The sequence below is a fragment of the Lolium rigidum genome, chromosome 2 (assembly GCF_022539505.1).
Source record: "Lolium rigidum isolate FL_2022 chromosome 2, APGP_CSIRO_Lrig_0.1, whole genome shotgun sequence".
NCBI classification, from domain to species: domain Eukaryota; kingdom Viridiplantae; phylum Streptophyta; class Magnoliopsida; order Poales; family Poaceae; genus Lolium; species Lolium rigidum.
In genome coordinates, this window is record NC_061509.1 from 21,409,466 (window position 1) to 21,429,121 (window position 19,656).

The following is a 19,656-nucleotide window of genomic DNA, read 5'->3' on the forward strand; positions in this document are numbered from 1 at the left end:
CATTGCCTGAAGGTGGAGAGGTGGATGGTTGAGTCGTTGTGACCGATGATTCGCAAGAATCCTCTCTTCATGAGAGTGAAGCCGTGGAATCTCAAAGATCCGCGGGTTTCTCCGAAAAAGAGACAGAATCAAGACAACACTCTGAATCTGCCCACTCCATTTCCTCCTGTTGCCACTTCTCCGGATGGGCGCAAGGGGAAAAGAGATAATGTCGAAGATTCCGGAGCATCTAAGCTTGTCGAAACAGCTGCCGGAGAATCTTCACCGGAGGAACAAGGTGCCTTTGACCTCTTCGCTGATGCTAGCGATGTTAGCTCATAAGTGTCTATTTTCTGTCTTTGTTTATCTCTTTTTCTTTCAGTACTCACATATTTTGATCTACTACTATATTGACAGATCTATCGAAGGAGCAGAGGAGGAGGAACCCGCAACTCATGGGCCAGCTCCTACGAGCACCTCCAACACCATAGTTCTTTCCGAAGAACAGCGTACTGCTGCGGAAACCTCGCCTCCTAAGCAACATAACTCGGAAGCGCCAACTCCCGTACCCAGCTCCCGAGCACCTCCAGCGAAGAAAGCTAGAACCAGGGCTGGTAATACACGAGAGCTTGCTACTGGGAATACATCGGCTCCTCTCCTGGAAGATGTAAGTTCCCCTTTCCCTACTCGCCATCTCTTTTGTTTGTCTAATTTTTCTCTTCTAACGATGTCTTTCTATCTTGCTGATTTTGAACAGCCCTTAATGAAGGAGCTGGTCAACCTGGGCTCCCAATTTATTGGGTTCCGTGACCAGGCTGCTTCTCTAAGAGGTAAAACTGCACTGCTCTTAGTATACTTCATATTTGTCGAATTTTTCTCTTCTAACGATGTCTTTCTATCTTGCTGATTTTGAACAGCCCTTAATGAAGGAGCTGGTCAACCTGGGCTCCCAATTTATTGGGTTCCGTGACCAGACTGCTTCTCTAAGAGGTAAAACTGCACTGCTCTTAGTATACTTCATATTTCCACCAGCCATTTGACGTTTTCCTTTCAGGGGCACTCCGTCGTCCTGAAGAATGTGCCGACGCGCTGGAGGCCAAGCTTAAATCCAGCGAGGCGGCTCGCCAGAAGGCCGAGAAAAATGTCGATGCTGTCGATAGTCTCCGCCAGAGGCTCAAGACTGCCGAGGACGCTTTAAGCGACAAGGAGGTCCAACAAATCGAGCGCGAAAACGCCATAGTGAAGCGCTTTGAAACGCATAACCAAAAATTTACGAGTAAGCCATACTTTCATTTACCTTCTGCCTTTACCTGTGTTTCCTTGTCTTTAGTGTTGACGAACTCCTGCTTTTCTTCAGCAGGGCGGATGGGTGAGCAATATACTTGAAACCAAGAATCCGAAGATCACCTCCTTGATACTCTCGAGATTCTTGAACTCAACTGCGACTTGGCGCGCACCAATATTTCTTCCGCGCGGGCTGCCCTGAAGCGCATCTTCCCCCGCTTCTTTGGGCCGCGTTTGCGTCGCCACGAACGGCCCGATCACTATACTTTATCCCGCTGAAGTGCGTACTAGACGCATTTTTGATACACGCAGACACAAACTGTCGCTCGGCGTTCGTTTGCGTCCCTAGTTAGAGATGCCCTTAGTACGTGGATACATGAAGCCTACTAAACTTTGTTTTATCTATTGCAACAATGGAGTGAGCTAGCTCATGATCATGCAACATACGACTGGTCGGTAGCTAGTGCACCGATCGGTCAGCGGCCGGCCGATCGGTCACCTATTCTCCGATGGCAGCTCAGTGGGACCTGCAATACCTGCAATTGGTTATCAGTGAGCCGATTGGTTTTTTTATTGCTGATCCGTTCATAAGTGACAGACCGAGTTATACTTTTGCCATTTTTTAAAAATACATAATACTTCCACATTTTATTAAATAATTCGTATTAATTTTAAAAAATCGCAAAAAGACAGTATGGTTGCAGTATATTTTTTTTCTAGTTTCAGTCAGAAATATGTTCTTATGTTGGTAACTTTTTTGTAGTCCTTTTCAGTTAGGTTTAATGCTGGTTATTTTTTGCTTACATGTAGCATTTTTCTGATGCTTACTAGGAACTATGCTTTTCTAGAGGAAGGAACGATTAGCTATCCAGGGGTGCTATCAGGTTGAAGTTAATTTTGCCAATGCTGCATTATTCACCATGTCTCTGCCTTCGGCTGGAACATGCTTCGGTTGCCTACTGGTTGATCTCTTACTGATGTTTCGAACAGCATCTTATCAGGCTAAGTACCTGAAAATAGTCTAATCCTTAACTTGTTCTCTGCAAAAAAAAATTACCAGAGAAGTAGTATTTTTGAACAGCTTTGTTGCTTGCAAATACAGTTTTTCGCTGCATCTTTATCACTGTGTATGGGGTATATCCCTACATTCTTAAGTAAAAGAAGCTTGAGATCCTGAACGTATGTCAGCAATTTCGATAGAATTCAGGGTATTTCGTGCTGGGGCATGTGTATATCTTTCCGATGGACATGAAGGAGGGAAAGCTTCGTGGCCTGTTATGGAGCTCTGTTAAATTAGTATGTAGCAATGAAAATGTTTTCCCAGCGACAACAATTGAAATTATCTAGTACAATTACATCTTTCAGACGCATGATTAGCACACACTTTGCATGGTGGGCCAAGGAGAATAGTGATACTGTAGCAGGTATGAATGTATGATAGACACAATTCCTTTTAATATATCTTGTGCCTATACTTGGAGAAGAGTGGTACTCATTGCATGCCAATTGCTAGTTCTCAAGAATTTCATTTGAGAAAATGGAGATGTTCCCGGCACACAAATATATGTTTCTCAATTGTCGGAAACTTAAGTCACAACTAGTCCTAATCTTGTCCTCTCCATGCCCCTTGATTTTACTACACCTTGCTCAAGGGAGCGGTTGCTGAATTTGTTATTGGTAAATGACTTAGTTGATGATCATGTGCACCAACAATTCATATAAATTTATGAGAACTTTGATAAAATACCTCGCATTATTTTGGGACCTCGACATGAAAAGACACCTTTGATTGCATCGTCAATACCTTTTTTCAATTATATTATATCTTGAGATCAATCAACATAGATTTCAGGCTCTAGCCCTAATCAGACATTACCATTTGTTCTCCCAGAAATACTCAGTAGAACATGGTTTCACATGCACCCAAATTTTAAGAAATCTCAAATATGGTATTTCGAAGTTACAGAAAATTTTCAAACAAATCAAGCTCATAGGTTGAAATGTGCAAAGTTAGATTCGGCCATCCAATCTCTAACAAAAGGGGATCTCATCATCATGAATCTGATCTAGCTCTTACAACCCCCACAATCTTCGGTACTGGGTGCAGAAGCAATCTCTAGAGTTTTTAGGAAAATAGGAGAGCACTCCCGTCTCCTTTTAAGATGCCCGCAAGACAATTTGCTTGATTTACAACCATTTGACTAATTTGTTGTTCTGATGGCTACTCCACGAAAAAAGATAGGTGCAGACTCATCCCATTTTTTGATCCCCAATTGTCTATTCTTTTTTTATCCCCAATTGCATCTATTCTATGGCAGAAGTTCAGGACGTTCTTTACTACTAGATGAGTTGTTGTAGACAATTTGGTCAAAGAAAATAATTGATAGGCTAGAATCGATTACGCAGAGGACATAGGTCGATATAAGAGTAATTTTTTTTACTGTAGCTTATGTCAATATTCTAAACCAAAGCTACGGACAGTAGACAATGTGACGGTGCAAAACTAAATGCCTCAATAATACGGAGAGGCAATAAGTGAGAGCTAATTCATAATTAAATGAGATACATAAATGTGAGCCAAATGTACAAATAGTATTTTTTATAAAGATAATGACAATAAGCATCCTTTTAAACGTCGATTATTTTCTCAACAGAAACTTGTAATGAATAAATCAAAAACTATGCGTGAACCAGACAACTATATTTGCACGGACCAGCATTTGCCAAAAGATAACATAAGATTCATGATGAATATTTGGAGTAAGGAAAAGATGGAAAAAAATATATGTAGTATGCCCGAAGGAGCCAAACAAAAGCACCAAGAACCAATATACGAACGGCCATAGTGGTGTAGCTAGTTAAGCTACCACTCAATTCTTCTATCAGTTTGTGCTTGACGTGGTTACCATGTTCGTTGATCAACCGAGGTAAAGACAACTGATCGGTGCTCTTGTTGGCTACTACTGCATGCGGTGTTAGATGTTGGTTCATCTAGTTCCTTGCTCTAGCTAGCTTTATCAGCCCGAGACCGGGCTACGATGCTTGGTTGTGCGTTGTAAATGAAGAGGTTGAGATGGTGAGGACTCTCGGCAGAAACTTGTTATGAATAAACCAAAAAACCATGGGTGGACCACACAACTAAATTATATTTGCACGGATCAGCATCTGCCAAAAGATAACATAAGACTCATGATGAATAATGAATATTTGGAGTAAAAAGAGATGGGGAAAAATAGTGTAGTATGCCCAAAGGAGCCAAACAAAAACGACAAGAATCAATATACGAACAGCCATAGTAGCCATAGTGTAGCTAGTTAAACTACTCAATAGCTCTGTCAGCTTGTGCTTGATGTGGCTGTTAAGCTTCATGCACTAGCCACTTGAATCAAAAGTCCGAACTGATGGAAAGGGCTAGGCAATCTACTTATACACTTCAACACCCCCTCTCACGTGTGACGGGAAGACGAGAAGACAAGTCAACACGTGTAGAGAGGCAAAGAGGTAGCGGGAGGCCGGGAGCGGCAGGAGGCTGCGGGGAATTTTTAGAATAAATTGTGAAAGCCAGGACTCGAACTTGAGAACCTGGACTCTATACCATGTTAAGCTTCATGCAGTAGCCACTTGAACCAAAAGTCCGAACTAATGGAAAAGTCTAGACAATCTACTTATACACTTCAACAGTGACTACCATTTTCATTGATCACCGAGGTAAAGGCAGCTGACTGGTGCTCTTGTTGGCTACTGCAGAATGCGGCGTCAAATATTGGTTCATCTGGTTCCTTTCTCTAGCTTGCTGAGAGCCTGAGACTGGGGCTACGATGCTTGGTTGTGCCTTGAAAATGAAGAGGTCTAGTGAGGACCTGATCTGATCACATACGGATTGTGTGTCTCCAAACTAACATGAAGTGAGACGAAGAGACTTGGGTATCTGTATAAGAAGAGAATTGATAGATGGAAACAGGAGAAGAGGCGTAGTGAAGTAATCAAGACTATATATGGACGATGCTTGGTTTGTCATCGCAGAAAAAAAACTTGTTAGTGGATATTAAAGAGAGGCCAAGTAAAAAACGGTGGGCTTAGAGCAAATCTCGGTAGCGTGGTGATCCTATTTAAAATATAAATATATGAAAAATAACACACAAATGGTGAGGTGGTGGATGACATTGGAGGTTTCACATGAGGTGGCATGCTATGATTGCTTATGGATGCTCGATGAGGTGAACAACTTCCTAATTAAATATTATAAATTAGAAATAAATTTTCCTTATCTTCATCAATAGATCATGTACTCATATTTATTTATTCAATGCAAAATTATGATTCAGGACTCCTAGTCTTCTCCCATGTCTTCAGCGGGCAACACTACCTAAGAGACACTAAAATAGTTTAGATAAATAATTGGGCTAAAGTATGCCGTGAAGAGTGTCAATTTGGTCAGCATCATATATCTTTCAAGAAAATTCCTTATTTGATAATATATAAGCGAGACTTTCCTATTTGACCTTGAGTTAGATATTTTGCTTCTCTATTTTCTTCCTAATATGGGCATAGGCCCAAGAAAAAGTTTAAGTTCTAATGTCGCATCCCTTCTTAAAGATATTATTTTGCTTATGCGACATTGGAACAACATTGGGCTTAGATCACCAAACTGTACCTAATATTTTCCGCGGCACTCAGATAGGAGTGTAGAGGGGTATCCTCGACGCCTATGACAACGCCCGCAGATACCGCCGCGTAGGTGCCGGACGAGCCGGCAAGTATTTCTCCAGAACCCCACAAGCACAAACCCGTGAAGATCCATGGCCTAGAAGTATCGCGAGGAATGGAGACCGGCTGTGAGATCTAGGGTCTTCTTGCGGTTGCCATGCGGGGCAATAGGCGGTCCCAACCGTTCCTAAGTCCAGGCGCGTCTAGGCTTTTGGACGACGGCGCAACCTATCTAATGAAAATTTGATGAATATTTTGATGAAAATTCGGTCGAGCATATATTGCACCGAGGCTTGATGAAATTTTTGGATCCACTGCCTCGGTGATGCGGGAGGGAGAGGAAGATTGTACATTTGCCACACATTTTATTTGGGCAGATGGTCCTTTGATCCATGAGCTTTCTCTCGTCCCTGGGAAAGGGGGGCTTTCGGTGTCCTTTGATCCGCCAGCTTTCTCTCATCCCTGCCCGGTACACAGCTCTACCGGCGGCACGGCATGCTGGCGCATAGCGGCGGTGATGGCGTGAGGCTGATGGGCTAGGGAGGGTGGCTCAGGCACGGTTGCTGAGGGCGTCCTTGGCACGGCGGCCGTGGGCGGTGAATTCGGGGCTCCAGACGGCGACCCAAGCACGGCAACGGCGATGTGGGCCCTCTTCCGCGAGTGGTGCAGGTTAGCACCGCGTACCATCTGCTCAGGCCTATGCCGTCTCGGGCACTCCTCTCGGCTCACGCTCCTTCCTGCGCTTCGATTTATGCTTCTATGTGACCTTAATGATCGGTTAATCTTAACTAGAAAGTGATGATACTGGATTGCATTTGCATCTTAACATGTTTGTTCGTGTGAGAGTTGTACGACTGAATCTGCTAGGTACAGTTCATCTACAACACTGCAGACTTGTTGCAGTTCTCGCTTTGACAATTTACATGGTTATTTTTTGAGTTTTTAGTACAATTTAGAGAAAATTTGCTACGAGACATCGTTATTTTTCGGTGTTTGCCAAAACACACCGCTGAAATGTGTCTTTGCCCATTACCATTATAATTCATGGTATGTTTCCGAAACACACCATATAACCCAAAAAGGAAATGTTTGCTTTTTTTTTCTGCTTAGGATAATCATCCAGTCCGATCTAGATTGGTTTTTTGGTACTTTAAATTTTGGCCCAGCCGTCTTTAGCTTTAACGGTTTTTTCAGGACCCTAGTTAGTATGTAGGCATGAGTTTGTAATGCAAAATTTTACCCAGGCCGTGTCGCCATCCATGGCTGCCGGCAGATCATTGTCCAACGTGAGGGTGCTGGCGAGAGCGGCCGAGGGTGCAGGTGAAGGCCCTGGACCCCTCTGGGCGGCGCGCCACCTGCGTCTCTTCGATCGGTCGTGGATTGTGCGGACGTGAAACGGGAATGATGAGGGGAGAGAAATGTCGTCAGGAACTACGTACGCCTGCTCGCCGGAGATGAGAAACAGATACACGATGGGCGGCTAGATGGAGGACGACGGTTCCTGAATCCAGCTATCTCCCATTGCTGATGGATAGAGGTGTTCATCCCCTTAGTCGCTAGGTCTATGGAAGAAAACCAAAGTCTGCTTCGCTAATTATTTCTGTTTTTTAGCTGAAGTCTGGTTGGTTTTTGTTTCTCTAGATTAGAAACAAAACCGGTTTGATTATCAATATAGTAATTTCGCAATAGAAATATACATATTTCCGTTTTAGGCATTCTGTGTGTTTTGGCAAACATACCGCAAAATAAGACACGTTTGACCGGTGTGTTTTGGCAAAGACCGAAAAATAATGGTGTCCTGTGGTAAATTTTCCCTACAATTTACATGGTTAAGTTAACAGTGTGTTGATCACTGAACTTAGATTGAATATTTACATGTCACTTGTTCAGTTCTTTGGAGTATATGTTGACTTGACCTCATGTATGTGGTGAATGTGAGCCCAATTTCTGAATTAAAATCCGAGGATTGTAAGATTTTGAATTAAGACCGGTCGGTGACCAAATGTGCGGGACAATCATTCGGTCATTTAACCATGAACAAAAATATCACACTACTGCTGCTTTAGTCCTCTTAAAAAATTGGTCACATAATGCCCCCTGTTAGTTGTCAAAATGTACATGACTGTCATATTAGGAAAGAAATTAGACCTAGTGTCAAATAAGGAAAAATAATAATTTCCAGGGCCAAATACGGAAATCATATTTTGTTTTACTGTCAAATAAAGAATTTTATCAATACTTATATCGGAATTCTCCAAATTAGAAACGCCAGGACCGTTCACACTCCACAGAGCCGCCTCCATTCCCACATCCTACTACTGCCTTATCACCTCGAACCCTAGATCTATCGCGGTTCCCTACCTCCAACTCCATTCCCCAGTGCCAGGGACGGCGGTGACCGATGGCCTGACTCCATCTGTACCCGTCGTCCATGGAGAAGGTCGCTGCGGCGTCGGCACCGGCGCTCGATGACGATCTCATCAGCCGCCTCCCCGACGCCATCCTCGGCACCATCATCTCCCTCCTCCCAACAAAGGATGGTGGCCGCACGCAGGTACTCTCTCGCCGATGGCGCCCCCTCTGGCGGTCCGCGCCTCTCAACCTCGACATCCTCACATGGATCCCACATGTCCCCGTCTCCGTCCTCGCCTCCGCCATCTCCAAGATAATATCCCAGCACCCTAGCCCCACCCGGCGATTCTCCTTCCCCTGCCTCCACCTCAGGTTCTCTGCTGAGGTGGAGAGCTGGTTCCACTTCAGAGCACTAGCCAATCTCGAGGAGCTCAATATCAGCTACACCCATGGACTACTGCCACCATTCGTGTTGTGCTCTGCATCCACCCTCCTCGTTGCCAAAATCAGCGATTGTCATTTCCCCCATGAGATCATGTCACCTATGAATTTCCCCCTCCTCACGAAGCTCTCATTGTTTAGTGTTTCCATCTCAGAGGAAGTCTTCTATTTACTGATCTCTAGCTGCCATGCCTTGGAGAGTTTATTCATACATGGAGTTAAGTCTACGGGTTGCCTCTGTGTTAGCTCGCCGACTCTTAGGAGCATCGGTGCCTCTAGCAGCCCACATAAGATGGAAGAATTGGTCATTGAGGATGCTCCTTGCCTTGAAAGGATACTATTACCTTACCACTTGGATCGTTTGACTATCCGGCTGGTTAGAGCACCTAAGCTCGAGATATTGGGCCCTTACTCAACGATACGGATCTTCCGGGTAGCAGATGCAACCAACATTCGGCATTCGTACATACAGATATTTACCTTTTGATGTTCATTTTATTTTCTTCAGGGAATGAGCCTAGTCAGCTCGGAAAACTCAATACACACCTTGAAGGTTCTGGCTCTCAAGTCTTCTGGCCGTGAATTGCACACAGTTCTTAACTTCCTCAGGGGTTCCCCTATTTTGAACGGCTCTACATCATTGTGAGCACTCATATTTGCTTGCTTATATGTATGATTTAATTGACATCTTATCTGGTCAAGTTAGCAACAACTGTAACATAAGCCTCTTCTTTTCATTTTGCAGTTTCACAAGCACCATGAGATGGATAAGAATGATGAGCCTCATTATGACCCACTGCATCCAATTGAATGCCTTCAGACCCATATGAAAAAAGTGGTGTTTAAGTCATTCTTAGGCAATAATAAACAGATTGACTTTGGAGGTTCTTTGTTTTGAATGCAAAAGTGCTGAACAAAATTGAATTTGAAGGATATTGTTACTACAACAGTCAATCAATTGCATATCAACACAAGCTTCTACAAGTGGAAAATCGAGCTTCTCAGGATGCTCGGATTGAATTCAAGTGTATTCAGGACCCTGAGCATTACTGTCGTACTAATCTCGACAAGCATATCCATGATTTGTCAGTGGCTGACCCCTTCAGACAGTGGTTGGCGCTTTGAAGATTGCACCGTCATGTGCTCATTTTGTAGAGAGTGGCTTGAAGATTACTTTGTCCTCACATAAGTCTGGTCTACTCCTAGTCTATAGTTTCTCTGTAATTGTATCTTACAAAGTTACCCCTTTTTAAACTCCAAACAAAATATTGGATGCATATTACTGTCGACATTCTTAGAAAGAGAGAGCACTAGTGGAGAAGAGGCCTTTGGTCCCAAGCCCCTGGGAGAAAATGTCCCGTTCTGAACCAAACCGGGACCAATGGGGGGCATTGGTCCTGGTTCGTTTCGCGGTGGGCGACCCCACTCGGTGGCGCCTGTCCGGAAGCGGCCTTTGGACCCGGTTTGTACCAAAAACCGGGACCAAAGGGTCGGTGGCAGGGTGGCGCAGGCCGTGTCAGGCGTGGGAAACCTTTAGTCCCGGTTTGTAGTACAAACCGGGTCCAAAGGCCCACCCTTTGGACCCGGTTTGTATTACAAACCCAATCTGCCTATATATCCTTGCCCCTGCCCAAGTGTGAGCCACACTTAGCCATTTTTTCACTTTCTTCACAAGAGGGGTGTATTGCTTTGCTCTCTTCTTCACATGCACAAGAGGTGTTCGATGAAATGCTTAAGAGGATTTGCCACTTGAGTTTACACAAATCAAGCCACACTTAACTTGCTTTTTTCTTCTCCATCGAGGTTAACAACTTTATCCTTTTCATTTGTAATTGATAAAATGCATGTGTATATATACATCGTGATGTTCTGTAATGGTTTTTGATCAGCTTAATTATATCAAGCAAATGAATCGGCAATGGATGTACATTGACCGACGCTTTGACGAGTTCACTTCGGGCCTGAGTAATTTTATGGCCGTGGCTGAGGCAAACAAACATGGTGGCTTCATGTATTGTCCATGTGTTGACTGCAAGAATACCGTAAATTACGCTCACTCGAGTACCATTCACGGCCACCTTCTGCGATCCGGTTTCATGCCCAGTTACTATTGTTGGACCAAGCACGGAGAAAGAGGGGTTATGATGGAAGAGAATGAAGAAGAGGAAGAGGATGATGACGGTTATCCCAATTTCCCTGAATACAGTGATACTGCAGAAGGCAATGAAGACAATGAAGCAGAAGATCAAGAGGCACCAGATGAGCCTGCTGATGATGATCTTGGTCGGGCCATTGCAGATGCAAGGAGAGAATGTGAAACCGAAAAGGAAAGGTTGGCCTTCGACAAGATGATAGAAGATCACAACAAATTGTTATACCCAACTTGCGAAGATGGCCATAAAAAGCTAGGCGAGCACACTGGAATTGTTGCAATGGAAGGCGAAGAACGGTGTCACCGACTCGGGATTTGGAAAGTTGTCGACAATAATTAAGAGGAAGCTTCCAAGGGGTAACGAATTGCCCGCCGATACGTACGAAGCGAAGAAGATTGTCCGCTCTCTAGGATTAGATGTGCAAAAGATACATGCATGCTTTAATGACTGCATCCTCTACCGCGGTGAGTACGAGAATTTGGATGCATGTCCGGTGTGCACTTGCATTGCGGTATAAGATCGGACGAGATGACCCCGGTGATGTTGAGGGCGAGCGCCCCGGGAAGAGGGTTCCTGCCAAGGTTATGTGGTATGCTCCTATAATACCACGGCTGAAACGCTTGTTCAGAAATAAAGAGCACGCTAGGTTGTTGCGATGGCACAAAGAAGACCATAAGAAAGACGTGATGTTGAGGCACCCTGCTGATGGATCCCAATGGAGAAAAATCGATAGAGAGTTCCCAAACTTTGCACAGGATGCAAGGAACTTAAGGTTTGGTCTAAGTACAGATGGCATGAATCCTTTTGGAGAGCAGAGCTGCAGCCATAGCACCTGGCCTGTGACTCTTTGTATATATAACCTTCCTCCTTGGTTGTGCACGAAGCGGAAGTTCATTATGATGCCAGTGCTCATACAAGGCCCGAAGCAACCCGGGAACGAAATTGATGTGTACCTGAAGCCATTAGTCGAAGAACTTCTACAGCTGTGGTCCATAGGTGTACATGTGTGGGACGAGCACAAGCAGGAGGAATTGACCTACGAGCGCTACTTTTCGTAACCATCAATGACTGGCCTGCTCTTGGTAACATTTCAGGACAGTCAAACTAGGGATACAATGCATGCACGCACTGTTTACATGAGCTCGAAGGTGATTATTTGGAAAAATGTAAGAAGGTCGTGTACCTAGGGCATCGTCGATTTCTTAGGCATACCCATCCCGTAAGAAAGAAAGGCAAGCATTACAACGGTGAGGCTGATCACCGGAGGAAGCCTCCCCATCGTGATGGTGTTGATATATTTGGTATGGTCAAGGATCTAGATGTAATATTTGGAAAGGGTCCTGGCGGACGGTCTGTTCCGAATGACGCTGCCGGACACGCGCCCATGTGGAAGAAGAAATCTATATTTTGGGATCTACCCTATTGGGAAGTCTTAGAGGTCCGCTCTTCAATCGATGTGATGCATGTGACGAAGAATCTTTGCGTGAACCTACTAGGCTTTCTGGGCGTGTACGGGAAGACAAAAGATACACCAGAAGCACGGGAGGACCAGCAACGTAGGAAAGACCCCAAAAAACTGCATGAGACGGATAAAGGACGTCATTACTCCAGCTACGCTCTTACAAAAGCGAGAGAAGGAAATATTTTTTTAATGTCCGAGCAGTATCAAGGTCCCGTCCGGCTTCTCCTCCAATATAAAGGGAATAATAAATATGGAGAAGAAAACATTCCGGAACCCGAAGTCTCATGACCGTCACGTGATAATGACACGATTGCTTCCGATTGCATTGAGGGGGCTTCTACCGGAAAATGTTCGACCGCCCATTGTGAAGCTATGTGCATTCCTCAATGCAATTTCTCGAAGGTAATAAGTCCGGAAATTCTACCGAGGTTGCAGAATGATGTGGTCCAATGTCTCGTTAGTTTTGAGCTGGTGTTCCCACCATCCTTCTTCAACATTATGACACATCTCCTCGTTCACCTGGTCGATGAGATTTCCATTCTCGGTCCTGTGTTTCTACACAATATGTTCCCCTTCGAGAGGTTCATGGGAGTCTTAAAGAAATATGTTCATAACCGTGCTAGGCCAGAAGGAAGCATCTCCAAGGGCTATGGAACAGAGGAGGTCATTGAGTTATGTGTTGACTTTATTCCTGACCTTAAGCCGATTGGTGTTCCTGAATCGCGGCATGAAGGGAGACTAAGTGGAAAAGGCACGCTAGGAAGGAAATCAATGATATGCAGGGACGGGATTTCTTTGACTCAAGCACACTACACAGTTCTACAAAGTTCCACCTTGGTGGCTCCGTATATCGGTGACCACAAGAACATTGTACGCTCCCGAACCCGGGCGGTCGAACGATTGGATTAGACGTGAACACATGTCGACTTTCGGCGGTTGGTTGCAAAAACATCTCCTGAATAACATCAATATTGAAGATCAGCTGTACTTGCTGGCCTAGACACCATCTTCGACTGTAGTGACTTTCCAAGGGTACGAGATAAATGGGAATACATTTTACACGATCGCCCAAGATAAAAAGAGCACCAATCAAAAAAGTGGTGTCCGATTTGATGCAATAATGAATGAAGGCCCAAATGACACATATTATGGTTACATAGAGGATATATGAGAACTTGACTATGGACCTTCTTTTAAGGTCCCTTTGTTTAGGTGCAAATGGGTCAACAAAACAGGAGGCGGGGTTCGGGTAGACAAGTTGTATGGAATGACAACGAGTGGATCTCAACAATCTTGGGTATAGAGACGAACCATTCGTCCTAGCCAAGGATGTGGCCCAGGTTTTCTATGTGAAGGATATGTCTTCCAAACCAAGAAAAAGGAAACATAAGGAAACAAATACATCAAACGATGAGCCAAAGCGCCACATAGTTCTTTCCGGAAAAGAAACATCGTGGGAGTGGAGGACAAGACAGGACATGTCGAGAAGATTATAATAAGTTTGATGAAATTCCACCCTTCAAAGTGAACATTGATCCAAGCATCAAGTTAAATGATGAAGATGCTCCATGGTTACGGCCGAAGAAGGTTAAATGATGAAGATGCTCCATCATCAAGTTAATTGAAGAATGTTCATGGCACAAATGAGTATCTCAACATGGCAATCAATTTCCCATTTATTTTTGTGTAATCATGTAACTGTATGTAAGATATTAAAAGTGGAGATGCGCCACGGGAGATTTCCCAACCCTTTCCCCAACACCGTTAGAGGAGATGTAGTCGTTCACGGCCTTGCAGGGAAAAAGTTCCAAGGCGCAGTTTCCGAAGATGCCGTAGGGCGTGTGCACCAACGACATCTTCGAGAAACTGCGCCACGGGAGATTTCTCAACCCTTTCCCCAACACTGTTAGAGGAGATGTAGTCGTTCAGGGGCTTGCGGGGAAAAAATTCCAAGGCGCGAGTTCCGAAGATGCCGTAGGGCGTGTGCACCAACGACATCTTCGAGAAACTGCGCCACGGGAGATTTCCCAACCCTTTCCCCAACACTGTTAGAGGAGATGTAGTCGTTCAGGGGCTTGCAGGAAAAAATTCCGAGGAGTAGCTTCCGAAAATGTCGTAGGGCGTGTGCACCAACGACATCTTCGAGAAGCTGCGCCACGGGAGATTTCCCAACCTTTTCCTTCATCCATGGGAATGAAACTCTGCTTGGCTTGTTGATCTGCTTGGCAAGGCGTATCGATGCTCCTTTTATAGGCACGACACCTCTTCTACTTTGTCTTGTTCCTTCGACAGGGCGTGATACGTCTCCGACGTATCGATAATTTCTTATGTTCCATGCCACATTATTGATGATATCTACATGTTTTATGCATACTTTATGTCATATTTATGCGTTTTCCGGAACTAACCTATTGACGAGATGCCGAAGGGCCGGTTGCTGTTTTCTGCTGTTTTTGATTCCGAAATCCTAGTAAGGAAATATTCTCGGAATCGGACGAAATCAACGCCCGGCATCCTATTTTTCCACGAAGCTTCCGGAACACCCGAGAGCCGCGGAGTAGGGCCCTGTGGGCCCATACGACGAGGTGGCGCGGCCCGAGCCTTGGTCGCGCCCCTAGTGTGTCGTCGCCTCGTCGACCCTCCGACTCCGCCTCTTCGCCTATATAAAGGTCCCCGACCTAAAAACCTCGACACGTTCGACGAAACCGAGAGAAATCCTTCCGGAGCCGCCGCCATCGCGAAGCCAAGATCCGGGGGACAGGAGTCTCTGTTCCGGCACGCCGCCGGGACGGGGAAGTGCCCCCGGAAGGCTCCTCCATCGACACCACCGCCATCTTCATCAACGCTGCTGTCTCCCATGAGGAGGGAGTAGTTCTCCATCGAGGCTCGGGGCTGTACCGGTAGCTATGTGGTTAATCTCTCTCCTATGTACTTCAATACAATAATCTCATGAGCTGCCTTACATGATTGAGATTCATATGATGATGCTTGTAATCTAGATGTCATTATGCTAGTCAAGTGGGTTTTACTTATGTGATCTCCGGAGACTCCTTGTCCCACGTGTGTAAAGGTGACAATGTGTGCACCGTGTGGGTCTCTTAGGCTATATTTCACGGAATACTTATTCACTCGTTATGAATGGCATAGTGAAGTGCTTATTTATATCTCTTTATGAGTGCAATGTGTTTTGTATCACAATTTATCTGTGTGCTACTCTAGTGATGTTATTAAAGTAGTTTATTCCTCCTGCACGGTGTAATGGTGATAGTGTGTGCATCGTGTAGTACTTGGCGTAGGCTATGATTGTGATCTCTTGTAGATTATGAAGTTAACTATTGCTATGATGGTATTGACGTGATCTATGCCTCCTTTCGTAGTGTGAAGGTGACAGTGTGCATGCTATGTTAGTACTTGGTTTAGTTGTGTTGATCTGTCATGCACTCTAAGGTTATTTAAACATGAATATCGAATATTGTGGAGCTTGTGAACTCCGACATTGAGGGTTCGTGTAATCCTACACAGTTAGTGGTGTTCATCATCCAACAAGAGAGTGTAGAGTCTAGCATCTATTTATTTATTCTGTTATGTGATCAAAGTTGAGAGTGTCCACTAGTGAAAGTATGATCCCTAGGCCTTGTTCCTAAATATCGCTATCGCTGCTTGTTTCATTGTTTTTATCGCATCTCTACCGTCCGCAATATTACCATCATCAACCACACGCCAGCAAGCACTTTTCTGGTGCCGTTGCTACTGCTTATATTTATTCATACCACCTGTATTTCACTATCTCTTCGCCGAACTAGTGCACCTATTAGGTGTGTTGGGGACACAAGAGACTTCTTGCTTTGTGGTTGCAGGGTTGCTTGAGAGGGATATCTTTGACCTCTTCCTCCCTGAGATCGATAAACCTTGGGTGATCCACTTAAGGGAAAACTTGCTGCTGTTCTACAAACCTCTGCTCTTGGAGGCCCAACACTGTCTACAGGAAAAGAAGCGTGAGTAGACATCAAGCACTTTTCTGGCACCGTTGCCGGCGAGGAAAGGTAAACGGCACTCACACACCGGACCCCGGCAATTAGCCACTTTTCTGGCGCCGTTGCCGGGGAGGAAAGGTAAAAGGCTCTCATACTCCGGTCCCAGGTAAAGTACTTTTCTGGCGCCGTTGTGTGTGTGCTCGAAGCTATTTCCTTTAGATCCCGCAATTGCATCTTTTTGTTTCTTGTTTACACTAGTTAGGCATAATGGACAACAATGAGCTTCTTATTCTATTTCCTGATTTAAGACATGGATGGTTTGATGCGAAAATTAAAAAACCTATGGAACATATTAGTATGAACGCTTTGAACACCATTGTTGCTAATGATATGGAAAATTCTAAGCTTGGGGAAGCTGGCTTTGATGAGCATGATATTTTTAGTCCCCCAAGCATTGAGGAGAAAATTTACTTTGATGATACTTTTCCTCCTATTTATGATGATTATAATGATAGTAGTCTTTTAGTACCGCCTGTTATGGAGGATAAATTTGATTATGATTACAATATGCCTCCTATATTTGAAGATGAGAATAATAATGATAGCTACTTTGTTGAATTTGCTCCCACTACAACTAATAAAATTGATTATGCCTATGTGGAGAGTAATAATTTTATGCATGAGACTCATGATAAGAATGCTTTATGTGATAGTTATATTGTTGAGTTTGCTCATGTTGCTACTGAAAGTTATTATGAGAGAGGAAAATATGGTTGTAGAAATTTTCATGTTACTAAAATGCCTCTCTATATGCTGAAATTTTTGAAGTTACACTTGTTTTATCTTTCTATGCTTGTTGCATCATGCTTCATGAATTTGTTTATTTACAAGATTCCTTTTCATAGGAAGCATGTTAGGCTTAAATGTGTTTTGAATTTGCCTCTTGATGCTCTCTTTTACTTCAAATACTATTTCTTGCGAGTGCATCGTTAAAACTGCTGAGGCCATCTTAATGGCTATAAAGAAAGAACTTCTTGGGAGATAACCCATGTGTTTATTTTGCTACAGTACTTTTATTTTGTATTTGAGTCTTGGAAGTTGTTACTACTGTAGCAACCTCTCCTTATCTTATTTTTATTGCATTGTTGTGCCAAGTAAAGTCTTTGATAGTAAGGTTCATACTAGATTTGGATTACTGCGCAGAAAAAGATTTTCTTGCTGTCACGAATCTGGGCCTAATTCTCTGTAGGTAACTTAAAAAATTATGCCAATTTACGTGAGTGATCCTCAGATATGTACACAACTTTCATTCAATTTGAGCATTTTCGTTTGAGCAAGTCTGGTGCCTCAATAAAATTCGTCTTTACGGACTGTTCTATTTTGACAGATTCTGCCTTTTATTTCGCATTGCTTCTTTTGCTATGTTGGATGGATTTCTTTATTCCATTGACTTCCAGTAGCTTTGGGCAATGTCCAGAAGTGTTAAGAATGATTGTGTCACCTCTGAACATGTGAATTTTGATTATGCACTAACCCTCTAATGAGTTTGTTTCGAGTTTGGTGTGGAGGAAGTTTTCAAGGGTCAAGAGAGGAGGATGATATACTATGATCAAGAAGAGTGAAGAGTCTAAGCTTGGGGATGCCCCGGTGGTTCAACCCTGCATATTTTAAGAAGACTCAAGCGTCTAAGCTTGGGGATGCCCAAGGCATCCCCTTCTTCATCGACAACTTATCGAGTTCCTTCTCTTGAAACTATATTTTTATTCGGCCACATCTTATGTACTTTACTTGGAGCGTCTCGTGTGCTTTTATTTTTGTTTTGTTATTTTCATTCTCTGAATAAATACATGCTTGTGTGGGAGAGAGACACGCTCCGCTGGTTCATATGAACACATGTGTTCTTAGCTTTTAATGTTCATGGCGAAGGTTGAAACTGCTTCGTTAATTGTTATATGGTTGGAATCGGGAAATGCTACATGTGGTAATTGATAAAATGTCTTGGATAATTAGATACTTGGCAATTGTTGTGCTCATGTTTAAGCTCTTGCATCATATACTTTGCACCTATTAATGAAGAAATACATAGAGCTTGCTAAAATTTGGTTTGCATAATTTGTCTCTCTAAGGTCTAGATAATTTCTAGTAAAGAGTTTGAACAACAAGGAAGACGGTGTAGAGTCTTATAATGTTTACAATATGTCTTTTATGTGAGTTTTGCTGCACCAGTTCATCCTTGTGTTTGTTTCAAATAACCTTGCTAGCCTAAGCCTTGTATCGAGAGGGAATACTTCTCATGCATCCAAATCCTTGAGCCAACCACTATGCCATTTGTGTCCACCATACCTACCTACTACATGGTATTTCTCCGCCATTCCAAAGTAAATTGCTTGAGTGCTACCTTTAAATAATTCAAAATTTATCACCTCTTATTTGTGTCAATGTTTTATAGCTCATGAGGAAGTATGTGGTGTTTATCTTTCATTCTTGTTGGGAAACTTTCACCAATGGACTAGTGGCTTCATCCGCTTATCCAATAATTTTGCAAAAAGAGTCGGCAATGGGATTCCCTCGTCCCAAATTAATTAACCTAAATAGACACTCCTCCATGGTATGTGATTGTTGGACGGCACCCGAAGGATTCGGTTAGCCATGGCTTGAGAAAGCAAAGGTGGGGAGGAGTGTCATCATAATAAAACTAAAATAAAAAGGCACTCCTTCATGGTATGAGATTGTTGGCAGGCACCCGAGGATTCGGTTAGCCATGGTTTGTGAAAGAAAGGTTGGAAGGAGTGCCACCCAAAAATAAAAATAATTCATGGGAGCCGCTCTTTGAAGGTTTGTCTGGCAAAGGGGGTTTAGAGTGCCCACTACCATTCGTTGACAACAACAAACACCTCTCAAAATTTTACTTTTATGCTCTCTTTATGTTTTCAAAACCAAAGCTCTAGCACAAATATAGCAATCAATGCTTCCCTCCGCGAAGGGCCATTCTTTTACTTTTATGTTGAGTCAGTTCACCTATCTCTCTCCACCTCAAGAAGCAAACACTTGTGTAAACCGTGTGCATTGATTCCTACATACTTGCATATTGCACTTGTTATATTACTTTACATTGACAATATCCATGAGATATACATGTTATAAGTTGAAAGCAACCGCTGAAACTTAATCTTCCTTTGTGTTGCTTCAATACCTTTACTTTGATTTATTGCTTTATGAGTTAACTCTTATGCAAGACTTATTGATGCTTGTCTTGAAAGTACTATCCATGAAAAGTCTTTGCTTTATGATTCAGTTGTTTACT

The 19,656-nt window shown here is 43.5% G+C and overlaps 1 pseudogene; it reads left to right on the forward strand.

Moving 5' to 3' along the window:
- Nucleotides 1-8,401: 8,401 nt before the first annotated feature.
- On the forward strand, nt 8,402-9,888 carry LOC124689329 (annotated as a pseudogene).
- Nucleotides 9,889-19,656: the final 9,768 nt, after the last annotated feature.